This window comes from Salvelinus sp. IW2-2015, linkage group LG33, assembly GCF_002910315.2.
Source record: "Salvelinus sp. IW2-2015 linkage group LG33, ASM291031v2, whole genome shotgun sequence".
Classification (NCBI taxonomy): Eukaryota; Metazoa; Chordata; class Actinopteri; order Salmoniformes; family Salmonidae; genus Salvelinus; species Salvelinus sp. IW2-2015.
In genome coordinates this window covers 6,266,381-6,280,072 of record NC_036872.1, presented here as the reverse complement: position 1 = coordinate 6,280,072, position 13,692 = coordinate 6,266,381, and the positions used below count along the sequence as shown (strand labels likewise).

General features: G+C 41.1%; 1 long non-coding RNA gene across 5 annotated transcripts in view; it reads left to right on the top strand.

Moving 5' to 3' along the window:
• Positions 1-13,692, top strand: part of LOC139023620 (uncharacterized) — a 71,301-nt gene that overhangs the window by 29,178 nt on the left and 28,431 nt on the right. For 3 of the 5 annotated variants that reach the window (XR_011474773.1, XR_011474772.1, XR_011474771.1), the window contains exons 2-3: positions 1,895-1,953; positions 5,168-5,258. This is a non-coding gene — a long non-coding RNA (uncharacterized lncRNA). The remainder of the gene's footprint in view (positions 1-1,894; positions 1,954-5,167; positions 5,259-13,692) is intronic. The other 2 variants (XR_011474774.1, XR_011474770.1) reach the window with 1 other exon arrangement.

The window sequence follows — 13,692 nt, the reverse complement described above, 5'->3', positions numbered from 1 at the left end:
TGTTTTCTGAAATTACAATGTTTATTCAGCAATTTAAGTGCACTCAATGATGCAGGGATGTAGTACTCTTTCACACTTTTATTGGTCTTATTATAGACTAGCAGACAACTTCACGAAAACGATGCGCACGCATCGATAGAGCCAGAAGCCGTACTTTGTTATGATTCTAAACGGTGACATAGCTCGCATCAATGGCAAGAAGCTGCAATGTGAAGATTCAAAGGTGGCTCGTTTCAGCTAGTTTTATCTTGGTATTGATATCATGTCAATGCTAATATGGCTAAATCTTGCTAGATAACAGCATTTCAGCGACAAGTGCTCATTGTGCAAATGTATTTATGTTTTCAATAAACATTTGGAGACTAAATATAGTACATGTTGTCATCATGTATTTGTGCGTGTGTGTGTGCGTTCATCCTAGTTTGACATGGAGGCTTAATAAGAACTGGCAGCTGTCAGTCTCCTGTTGACGTCTATCAGGAAGGCCACAACCTCACATGGGCACACAACAGAAACTCTCGAAGACAGTGGAAAGATACTTGATATAAAGATAACACGCATTGTAAAGCCTACCATCACAAGTGCCCACAAGACACGTGTTTAGACAGTAGGTCAGGATGAAAATAACCATTCCAGTTTTGCCAAATAGACATCTTTAGCCATTGAGATAAAGGCTATATATATACACACACAGTTCCAGTCAAAAGTTTGGACACACCTACTCATTCAAGGGTTTTTCTTTATTTTTACTTTCATCTACAATATGTAATAATAGTGAAGATATCAACACTATGAAATAACACATATTGAATCATGTGGGAGCAAATAAGTGTAAAACAAATAAAAATATATTATTCAAAGTAGCCACCCTTTGCCTTGATGACAGCTTTGCACACTCTTGGCATTATCTCTACCAGCTTCACCTGGAATTCTTTTCCAAAAGTCCTGAAGGAGTTCCCACAAATGCTGAGTACTTGTTGGCTGCTTTTCCTTCACTCTGCGGTCCATCTCATCCCAAACCATCTCAAGTGATTTGAGGTCGGGTGATTGTGGAGGCCAGGTCACCTGATGCAGCACGCCATCACTCTCCTTCTTGGTCTAATAGCCCTTAACCAGCCTGAAGGTGTGTTGGGTCATTGTCCTGTTGAAAAACATATGATAGTCTCACTAAGCGCAAACCAGATGGGATGGCATTATCGCTCAGAATGCTGTGGTAGTCATGCTGGTTAAGTGTGCCATGAATTCTAAATAAATCAAACAGTGTCACCAACAAAGAACCCCCACACCATAACACCTCCTCTTCCATGCTTCATGGTGGGACTCATCAGACCAAAGGACGGATTTCCACCGGTCGAATGTACATTTCTCGTGTTTCTTGGCCCAAGCAAGTTTCTTCTTCTTATTGGTGTCCTTTAGTAGTGGTTTCTTTGCAGCAATTCGACCATGAAGGCCTGATTCACGCAGTCTCCTCTGAACCGTTGATGTTGAGATGTGTCTGTTACTTGAACTCTGAAGTATTTATTTGGGCTGCAATTTCTGAGGCTGGTAACTCTAGTGAACTTATCCTCTGTTGCAGAGGTAACTCTGGGTCTTCCATTCCTGTGTTGGTCCTCATGAGACCCAGTTTCATCATAGCACTTGATGGTTTTTGCGACTGCACTTGAAGAAACTTTCAAAGTTCTAGAGATTTTCCAGATGGACTGACCTAGACTGACATGTCTTAAAGTAATGATTTAAAGTAATGATGGACTGTCGTTTCTCTTTGCTTATTTGAGCTGTTCTTGCCATAATACGTACTTGATCTTTTATCAAATCTTCTATCTTCTGAATACCACCCCTACCTTGTCACAACACATCTGATTGGCTCAAATGCATTAATTGAAATGCATTTCAGGTGACGACCTCATGAAGCTGGTTGAGAGAATGCCAAGAGTGTGGAAAAATGTCATTAAGGCAAAGGCTACTTTGAAGAATCTCAAATATCTAATATATTAATATTTATTTTAACACTTTTTTGTTTACTACATGATTCCATGTTATTTAATAATTTTTCAGTGTTATTCTACAATGTAGAAAATACTAAAAATAAAGTAAAACACATGAATGAGTAGGTGTGTCCAAACCTTTGACTGGTACTAATATATATATATATAAATAATAGTACCGTGGCTTGCGAAAGTATTCACCACCTTGGCATTTTTCCTATTTTGCCTTACAACCTGGAATTAAAATATATATTTTTGGAGGGTTTGTATCATTTGATTTACACAACATGCCTGCCACTGTGAAGATGCAAAATATTTTTTATAGTGAAACAAATGAGACAAACAAACAGAAAACTTGAGCGTGCAACACTCTACTGTAAAGCCCAGCTCTGTGGAGTGTACGGCTTAAAGTGGTCCTATGGACAGATACTCCAATCTCTGCTGTGGAGCTTTGCATCTCCATCATTGTCTCTTTGTTGCCTCTCTGATTAATGCACTCCTTGTCTGGTCCGTGAGTTTTGGTGGGCAGCCCTCTCTTGTCAGGTTTGTTGTGGTGCCATATTCTTTCAATTTTTTTATAATAGATTTAATGGTGCTCCATGGGATGTTCATAGTTTCAGATATTTTGTATAACCCAACCCTGATCTGTACTTCTCCACAACTTTGCCCCTGACCTGTTTGGAGAGCTCCTTGGGCTTCATGGTGCTGCTAGCTTGATGGTGCCCCTTGCTTAGTGGTGTTGCAGACTCTGGGGCCTTTCAGAACAGCTGTATATATACTGAGATCATGTGACACTTAAATAAAGTCCACCTGTGTGCAATCTAACTAATTATGTGACTTCTGAAGGTAATTGGTTGCACCAGATCTTATTTAGGGGCTTCATAGCAAAGGGGGTGAATTCACATGCATGCACCACTTTTCCTGCTCGATTCCCGTTAGCGGGATTGATTTGACAACATCCAGTGAAATTGTAGCGCGCCAAATTCAAACTACAGAAATATCAATATTCAACCTTCACGGAAATATAAGTGCAATACATCAAAATACAGTTTAACTTCTTGTTAATCCAGCCGCTGTTTCAGATTTCAAAAAGGCTTTATGGCGAAAGCAAACCAAGCGATTATCTGAGGACAGCGCCCCACATACAAACACATGAAAATCATTTCTCAACCAGGCAGGTAAGACACAAAAGTCAGAAATAGCCATATAATAAATGCCTTACCTTTGAAGATCTTCTTCTTTTTGCAATCTCAAATGTCTCAATGACACAATGAATGGTCGTTTTGTTCGATAAATTCCTTCTTTTTATCCCCAAAATTTCAATTTATTTGGCGCGTTTGATTCAGAAATACACCGTTTCCAACATGACTACAAAGTATCTAATAAGTTACCTGTAAACTTGGTCCAAACATTTCAAACAACGTTCCTAATCCAACCTCAGGTATCCTAAAATGTAAATAAACAATCAAATTTAAGACGGAATAAATTGTTTCGAATTCCGGATAAAAACAACGTGAAGCTTGTTCCAGTTCACGCGCAACAAAAAACTAAAGCCCTTCAGAGTGACACCTACAAAGCACAGCCTTATTTCTTCAAATCTCAAAAGAAAAACATCGAACAATTTCTAAAGACTGTTGACATCTAGTGGAAGCCATAGGATCTGCAATCTGGGCCCTAATAAATCAGGTCTCCCATAGAAAACAATTGGAAAACACAGTGACCTCAATTTTTTTCCCCCCTGGATGGATTGTGCTCGGGATTTTGCCTGCCAAATCAGTTCTGTTATACTCACAGACATTATTCTAACAGTTTTAGAAACTTCAGAGTGTTTTCCATCCACATCTACTAATTATATGCAAAGCCTAGCTTCTGGGCCTGAGTAGCAGGCAGTTTACTTTGGGCACGCTTTTCATCCAGACGTGAAAATACTGCCCCCTATCCCAGAGAGGTTTTAAACAAGTTATTTTTTTCATTTCACTTCACCAATTTGAACTATTTTGTGTATGTCCATTACATGAAATCCGAATAAAAATCCAATTTAAATTACAGGTTGTAATGCAACAATAGGAAAAACGCCAAGGGGGATAAATACTTTTGCAAGGCACTGTATGTGTTGTCATTATACAATGTCTCATCAATCACATCCCTTGATCAACCAGAACATTGGTAGCCACTCAAATTAACTTTGCAAGAGTAAGGGGACCAGTTAGGTTACTCTGGCTTCACTCAATTGTAATATGAAGGTCAATACATTTGGTTGACTGGATACAGTTGTCAATGGTGACCTTCTCTATGGAGCGCTATTACAGAGATATGGATTAGAAGGCTTCATATATTGTTCTCCATTGGTTGTGGACTAATCCATTCCCTGTGATGTGGAGGCCATCACTAGTGATGCTGTTGTCTCTGGAAAGTAAATTAGATTCTTCTTGGTGGGTTGCAGAGTAAACCCTTGACCCCAGAGTGCCATGTCCTCCTGAGAACAGGGTCTAGACCCCACTCTCCCACCACAGCCCCCTTCTGTCCACAGAGTGGGGTCAGGGATCAGGGAGACATGGCAGCTCATGGAGCATCGGTATGCACCGAAACACCTCTACAAGCAGCTCTAGACAAGGCAGTCTGGGCTACAATTCATGCCATACAGTATTTAGCTATTTCATATGTTTTAATATATTTTATCAGGCCTTGGGATAACACTTCTTATACATATACCATTGCTGCTGCTATTCATTTTTATCCGCCATTCTAAAGAACAATGGCGGATACAATGTTGAACATATCAGAGTAGGCTATTGTGGGTTAATTTCATCACACATTGCGCATATCTTCAGTCAATTGACATTGACTGAAATTCTTTCACTGAAATATAAAAATAAATAAAAATCTAAGTGAAGCGAAGCAGTCATATGACATCAAGGTGTTAGAGCTGCTATTTGTGGCTGTGTGTAAAGGTTCAGCAGCGTGAAGTTATTACCAATTTGAATTCTGTAGAGCAAACTTAGCGCTGGTAAATGCTACCTCTGCTCGCAAGCATCATGTGATCACCCATCTGCCTCTCCTCTGGAACATGTTAATTGTGATTTACTCTAGAAACTATATTTGACATGTAAAGGTTACTGGCTGCATGGAAAAACATTACATTGACACCTTTGCCTCTGTGTGTGTGTTCCCTTGTGTTGTAGGGTTGGAGGAATATGGCCCTGATTCCCCTGCTGTCGGAGAGAGGCCTAATGGAGATGTCTGGGACTTGGCCTACTGCTAAACCAACATGAGGTGAGCTCAGGTTAGAAAGCCAAAGGGCCCAAAAGACACAAAGAAGCAAATGCTCAACTGACCATGCTGTGTGTGTGTGTATATATGTTTGTGTGTGTGTGCGCATGTGCGTGCACTCTGTTCTTGTTCATGTGAGCGTCTGTACATGTGTGCTTGAGCGTGTGTCTCTGCATGCCCGCAGCAAAGTTAGCCTCTGTGTTGAGTAAACCCTTGGATATTAGTAGAGGTCCAGGGAACACAGTAAACAGAAAAAAAACACTGGTTTGAGGGGAACTCATGCAATGTGGCCATAGGCAATATCAAATCCAATGACCCGTTCCTCTGCCCTCTGGTCCGTACCAAAGACATGAGTCAAAGGGGGGCAGAGGCTAGCATTCCCTGTTTGCCATCAGCACAACCTCACAGTCTAAAAGGTGGAACCCATATTAAGGTAGTACAAATGGCTATAGTCATTGCAAATGATGTACAAACAGGCACGGTTCTTGTAGAGGTTATTTGGAACATCCCCGTATTATTCACCACATGATCTGTGCATGATGTGTGGATGTAGCGTTGTAGTCGTACTGCCATATTGGTTGATCTATGACATTTAATATGACAGAGGACTACACAATTAGCTTGCTTTAGTGATGTGTTGCAGAAGGTCTTGTTTCGTGATATTTTTATGGCCTATTTCCTCAGCATTTGTTTTATCCTTGATTGGACCTTTGACCTTATCCTTTGTATAACTATCTCAGACACAGCTGGAGAGATTGACAGGATGTTAGTTTCCTGGGATATTGAATGTGCGTGCTGTGCACCATATGCTAAATCAGTAGACATACAACTCTGTCAGCAAAAATATTCCGATAGCTAAAAATACCGACCTCTCGCTCACTCTCAAAACAGTACCAATACCAAGAGCTTACCCCTAGGACCATTCTGACCGAATGTTCTGGCAACTCCAAAAGGCTGTTTGTATGTATTGGTATTCCAGTAAAGCTGATTTCTTGTGTGATGTTGTGGAAATCAAGGGTTCAAGAGAGTGAGAGTGATGTCAGCACCCATGGGCCTCAGCGTCTGGTAGTGTACCCACTGTAATTACTCCCTCCACTCCCTGTCAACTGGTGGAGTGCTCTGAAGGGCCAATTAGGGAGGGCAGCCCGAGTCGCCGGGCAGGAGAGTCAGCAGCAGAGTCACTACCCGCCATTTAAACTCCAAGACCTTTAGCTGTCATAGAGAGGAGCACTGTTATCAAATCATTAGTTTATTTTTAAACCATTGATACAGTCAAGGCCAAAGATTTGTGAAAAAATACCAACAATACTAATTTCTCAGACTGAGAATGTGGTTTAGAGTTTTGGTATTAAATAGCAAGAAGCACCCTGGCATGGTAATATTGTGTGTATTGTAATTCAAATCTAACTCTACCTCTCTCTGGAAGGATGCAATTTACGCTGTAGCCAGTGTTGGCTAAGATCATACGCTATTGTCCGTCTGGTTGGTGTTCCATTGAAACGAAACAAAAAAACTCCAGTCCATTATGTGGGTAAATGATACCATATGTTTCTTCAGGAACGCGTTGTGTTGTGGACTTGTAAGTCAGGAGGAAGGTAGATGGATATTGTTAACTGGAGTCTTTCAGTATCGGGCCATTGGTTTGAGTTCATTCTATATTTCAAATGCTGATCAAATGTGAATGCAGGCTTTAACCATGGTCCTCTCCAAAATACTAAATCCACCTTGTTTATGATGTTTTTACAACAATACCAGAGCATCCATGTCACCATCCTAAAAGCAGTGTGTTTTAATCATTAGACCACTATATCCACTGTTGCATTTAGGTAGACTGCAATGGAAGATAACTGGCACACTACGCCTTTTAAGAGTCAGAGTGGTGTCTAACCTCCCATCAGCCATTGCCTGTGTAAGCGCATGGTCGGGGTCATGGGGTTAAGGCCTAAACAGGAAGAGATGGCTATTTTCAACTCTCAGATCAAGACGTGCAGTGACACTCCTAAAACATCCCCCTGGAAACAGGTCTAATGCAGCCTATCATTTCTATCTCCCTGTTATACTCCCCTGACCATATCCAAATTACAATCATTGCTTTTGTGTTTAAAAGTTTTAGAACACCTACTCATTCAAGGGTTTTTATTTATTTGTACTATTTTCTACATTGTAGAATAACAGTGAAGACATCAGCACTACGAAATAACACATATGGAATCATGTAGTAACCAAAAAAAGTGTTAAACAAATCAAAAAATATAATTTATATTTGAGATTCTTAAAAGTAGCCACCCTTTGCCTTGATGACATTTTTGCACACTCTTGGCATTCTCTCAACCGGCTTCATGTGGTAGTCACCTGGAATGCATTTCAATTAACAGGTGTGCCTTCTTAAAAGTTAATTTGTGGAATTTCTTTCCTTCTTAATGCGTTTGAGCTAATCAGTTGTGTTGTCACAAGGTAGGGGGTATACAGAAGATAGCCCTATTTGGAATAAGATGCCCATATTATGGCAAGAACAACTCAAATAAGCAAAGAGAAACGAGAGTCCATCATTACTTTAGGACATGAATGTCAGTCAACACGGAAAATTTCAAGAACTTTTAAAGTTTCTTCAAGTGCAGTAGCCACAGGAATGGAAGACCCAGAGTTACCTCTGATGTAGAGGATAAGTTCATTAGAGTTACCAGCCGCAGAAATTGCAGCCCAAATAAATGCTTCAGTAACAGACATATCTAAACATCAACTGTTCAGAGGAGACTGTGAATCAGGCCTTCATGGTCGAATTGCGGCAAAGAAACCACTACGAAAGGACACCAATAATAATAAGAGACTTGCTTGGGCCAAGAAACAAGCAATTGACATTAGACCGGTGGAAATTAGTCCTTTGGTCTGGAGTCCAAATTTGAGATTATTTGTTCCAACCGCCCTGTCTTTGTGAGACACAAAGGGTGAACAGATGATCTCTGTATGTGTATTTCCCACCGTAAAGCATGGAGGAGGAGATGTTAAGGTGTGGGGGTGCTTTGCTGGTGACACTGTCTGTGATTTATTTAGAATTCAAGGCACACTTAACCAGCATGGCTATCACAGCATTCTGCTGCAGTGATATGTCATCCCACCTGGTTTGGGCTTAGTGGGACTATCTGCTGACTATCTGCTGCATCAGATGACCTGGCCTCCACAATCCCCCAACCAAATTGAGATGGTTTGGGATGAGTCGGTCAGCAGAGTGAAGGAAAAGCAGCCAACAAGTGCTCAGCACATTTGGGAACTCCTTCAAGACTGTTGGAAAATTATTCCAGGTGAAGCTGGTTGAGAGAATGCCAAGAGTATGCAAAGCTGTCATGCAGGCAAAGGGTGGCTATTTGAAGAATAAAATATATTTAGATTTGTTTTACACTTTCTTGGTTACCACATGATTCCATATGTGTTTTTTCATAGTTTTGATGTCTTCACTATTATTCTTAATTCTAATATATATATATACACACACACCACACACACACACCACACAACACACACACACACACACACACACACACACACACACACACACACACACACACACACACACACACACCACACACACACCACAACACCACACACACACACATACATTTTATTCATAGAATAGCAAACCATGAAAATGCAAAATATCACACGTTTATATCCTATTGCTTTTATATGACACAGCGTTACTTGTACAATTTAGCACTCATGTTTATCTAAAATAGAACCTGTGGAAATATGATAGAGAGTGGTTGTTAGGTGTTGCGGTTCAGAAGGCACAGCCTATGTTTGCCTAGAGTAGACCTTTCAGAATATAACCGCATGCAGCCTCCATGTCATTAACACTAGGCCACAGGACATAATGAAGTCCCCTGCATGTGTTTGGCATGATTAAAGAGAGGTACAGTGTGTGTGTGTGTGTGTGTGTGTGTGTGTGGTGTGTGTGTGTGTGTTGTGTGTGTGTGTGTGTGTGTGTGTGTGTGTGTGGTGTGTGTGTGTGGTGTGTGGTGTGTGTGTGTGTGTGTGTGTGTGTGTGTGTGTTCATCTGTGTGTGTTAATTTTTGTGCGTGTGCTTTGGCACACAGATGACATTAGGTGCCAGCGTACAACACGGCTTTCGGAAGTCCATAAGCAAAAATCTACAATATGAATTAAGTCTTTAATATCGTGCAATAAATGCGTAATAAACAAATAGTAGATCGTGGTAATAAAGCAGCAAGGTTAAAGCATTACCCAAAGAAAATAGGTCATTTGCTAATGTATTTATATGAAAGCTGCTATTTCATTAAAATTATTTATTTTCCACCTATAATTTTCCTATTACCTATTCATCATGTAATTCCATATTTCATGCCTGGGTGCGATCCTTCCACCATGTTATATATTACTGATGCTTGTGCCTCTTAGCGATAGCACATTTCTTTCCGGCATTTTCCCCCCACAAAACCGTAACATTTCCATATTTTTTGCTCATTTTGATTCGCGGAATTACCAGGAGTAGGGCATTTGGGGTGGGGGGGGGGTGACGACATCAGTTATCAATTTATAATTAAAAGGAATAAAACTGCAGTTTTTTTCTCCATTTAATATCCAAGTAGCCGTCAGTGGAGTGTGTAATAGCGCTGCGTAGGTAGGGTTTCTCCTGCATCATCATTTTACAGCGAGAACAAAGAATATGCGCATAATAAAATCATGCAAATGAATGCAAATCGCTGGCAGCAAGGAGGAGAGGGAAGGTGGAAGGAGGGAGGGGAGATGCAGAAGCCAAGAGGAGTGGTAGGGCTTGGTACTTACCCTCGCTAGGCAAACCTCATGCCCTGTACAATTTAAGATATCGCTATTTTAACAAAAGGGGTAGATGGCCAAAAAATATTGCTTCATTTATCTCTGTCTTATTCCAAACCCTTCTTTTTAGTTGTAGATTTGTACCGAAGTGTTTTTGAATATCCCTCCTTTGGGCCTGGATGGACCAATTTGAATTCAGATTCTCCAAATGCCAATTTCGAAGTTGCAAGACAATGCAAAGCCCAAACAAGATACATCTTGCATGTGTCATTTCCCTCAGTTACTCCTTATTCTCCTCCCTTCCCTCCTTAGCAACATTTTGCATAAATGTTTTTTGAGAATTACATAATCTATTCTCAATCCTTTTTATCATCTGCTGAATGCAGTGAATCGAAATGAAAATGTGTCTCTTGTGTTTTGATGGAAGAGACCAGGTTAGGGAGGGCAGGGCAGTACTTCGTGTGTTGGCTGATGCAACGCTGCTATGGCCCTATACAGCATCAGAGAAATGCAAAACATATATTACTAACACCACAGCTAATGAAAGTCTCCCCCTTACCCCCCCCCCCCCCCTCCGTCCGTCCGTCCGCTCACTAAAAACCAGCCGACACTTCAACCTTATCAAAAATGTGACATTTTCCTGAGTACGTTCATTAAGCCCAAGCGAGGGGGATTAGGGTTTGACAACCACCCCCGCCCTTTTCTTGCCCTTAGCCCTTTTCACAAATCACATATTCACATTATATTCCTGGATATTCAAATCAGTGTACACCATGCACATTGAGATTTGTTTGTAATGTATTATATATACTTGGGATGAGGAAAATGCACTCTGGTCATGCAGGTTGTATGTGTAAAAACATTTTCAATAAACATTTTACAGTGAAAATTTGAAATACAATTTGCCTTTCGACTGCTCAGTGTTTTCAACTGGGAGATAGCTTGCTAGCAGATTACAGGTATGCCATTCTGTGTACATCTAACCAGGGATGGTGTACTCAACCTTAAACTTAATTCCAATATAATTCACACATTTAAGATAGCTTTGACTACTTTTACTTTTGAACAGTATTTTGTAGTTTAATATAGCTTATAACTGTGAAAAAGGCATAGACTGAGCTGAGCTGCCCATATTTAAACAATGATCAGTGATTTGTGTGCAGTAGCATATAAAAGAACACTTGAATAATTACATCTCGCGCACGCACGCACGCACGCACGCACGCACGCACGCACGCACGCACGCACACACACACACACACCACACACACACACACACACACACACACACACACACACACACACACACACACACACACACTGGACTACTCTTCAGCCACAATATGGCGAGTGAGAGGAGAGGGGGAAGGCATAGACAGACACTTACAATAATGCATAATGATGTTAACATTCCTGCATGTCTAATAGAGGCGGGACTGAGACAGACAATGGCCAGGCCGTCGTCTTGGTGTGTGTGTGTGTGTGTGTGGGTGTGCATGTGTATGTCTGGCAACAGTTAATAAAGATGAATTAATTGTGGCCTGGTGGGTGTACTACAGAGGTATTGCTCATGTTTGTTGGGTGCCATGCCGAACTGACTGAGAAACTTTGGCTAAAGCATTAATCCAATCAAAAATTATGGAAGATCTTGCATGTGTGTGCGTGAACGTGTGTGGGTCTGTTAACTAAGCATGTTTATGAATATACAGTACCAGTCAAAAGTTTGGACAGAGGGTTTTTCAAGGGGTTTTCTTTATTTTTACTATTTTCTGAATTGTAGAATAAGTCATTAAAACTTTGAAATAAGACATGGAATCATATAGTAACCCAAAAAGTGTTAAACAAATCTAAATATATTTGAGATTCTTCAAAGTAGCCACTGTTTGCCTTCATGACAGCTTTGCACACTCTTGGCATTCTCTCAACCAGATTCACCTGGAATGCTTTTCCAACAGTCTTGAAGGAGTTCCCTATATGCTGAGCACTTGTTGGCTGCTTTTCCTTCACTCTACGGTGCAACTCATCCCAAACCATCTCAATTGGGTTGAGGTCGGGTGATTGTGGAGGCCAGATCATCTGATGCAGCACTCCATCACTCTCCTTCTTGGTAAAATAGCCCTTACACAGCCTGAAGGTCTGTTTTGGATCATTGTCCTGTTGAAAAACAAATGAAAGTCCCACTAAGCGCAAATCAGACGGGATGGTGTATCGCTGCAGAATGCTGTGGTAGCCATGCTGGTTAAGTGTGCCTTGAATTCTAAATAAATCACTGACAGTGTCACCAGCAAAGCACCCCCACACCATCACACCTCCTCCTCCATGCTTCACGGTGGGAACCACACATGCGGAAATCATCTGTCCACCTACTCTGCATCTCACAAAGACTCGGCGGTTGAAACCCAAAATCAAACATTTGTACTCATCAGACCAAAGGACAGATTTTCCATTGCTCGTGTTTCTGGGCCCAAGCAATTATATTCTTCTTACTGGTGTCCTTTCATAGTGGTTTCTTTGCAGCAATTCGACCATGAAGGCCTGATTCACGCAGTCTCCTCTGAACAGTTGATGTTGAAATGTGTCTGTTACTTGAACTCTGTGAAGCATTTATTTAGGCTACAATCTGAGGTGCAGTTAACTCTAATGAACTTATCCTCTACAGCAGAGGATAAGTAATGATAGACTGTTGTCTCTTTGCTTATTTGAGCTGTTCTTGGCATAATATGGACTTGTCTTTTACCAAATAGGGCTTTCTTCTGTATACCAACCCCACCTTAACTTTCAACAAAGCACACCTGGTAATTGAAATGCATTCAAGGTGACTACCTCATGAAGCTGGTTGAGAGAATGCAAAACTGTCATCAAGGCAAAGGGTGGCTACTTTGAAGAACACTTTTTTGGTTACTACATGATTCCACATGTTATTTCATAGTTTTGATGTCTTCTCTATTATTCTACAATGTAGGAAATAGGAAATAGTAAAAATAAAGAAAAACCCTGGAATGAGTAGGTGTGTCCAAACAAAACCAATGCGCTGGAAGCTATATGACATCCACAGTAAAAACCGAATAGGTTGCATTTCTACAAATAAATCCTTTATTTAATCTCATTTAAATATTTAATAAGTGTGTCAAAGGGGTGGGGCTTAATTATGAGTGTAAGCATACACATCACCAAGTTCTCCACCAATGTCTATTCTCTCTAAACCTCCCGTCACGTCGAGCGATACATAAACACAGAAGATAATGGATTGGATATCAGAACTGAAGGAAGTGATACAAAACGGAGATGGGGAAAGACAGGGCAGTGTCTCCAGACGAGGACTGGCAAAAATGAAGGTCCTTTTCTGTGGGCACCCGTGGCATCTGGATTGCAGATCACTGAATTCCCCCCGAATGCGTTTCCGGGCTTAGGTGAGGGGGCCTTGGTTTATAGCCTACGAGGCCCCATCTCTGCCTCGGTACACTTTGTTTTTTTCCTATTCAAAATATGCATTTAGTATTTCTGAATCAAATGTCAAGTTCATTTCCTGTGTGCCATGAGCGGTGTGTGTTCTCCCCTTGGGTGTGTGTGGCAGCACCGAGGATGTGTGTGTCCTCCCCTTGGGTGTGTGTGGCAGCACCGAGGATGTGTGTGTCCTCCCCTTGGG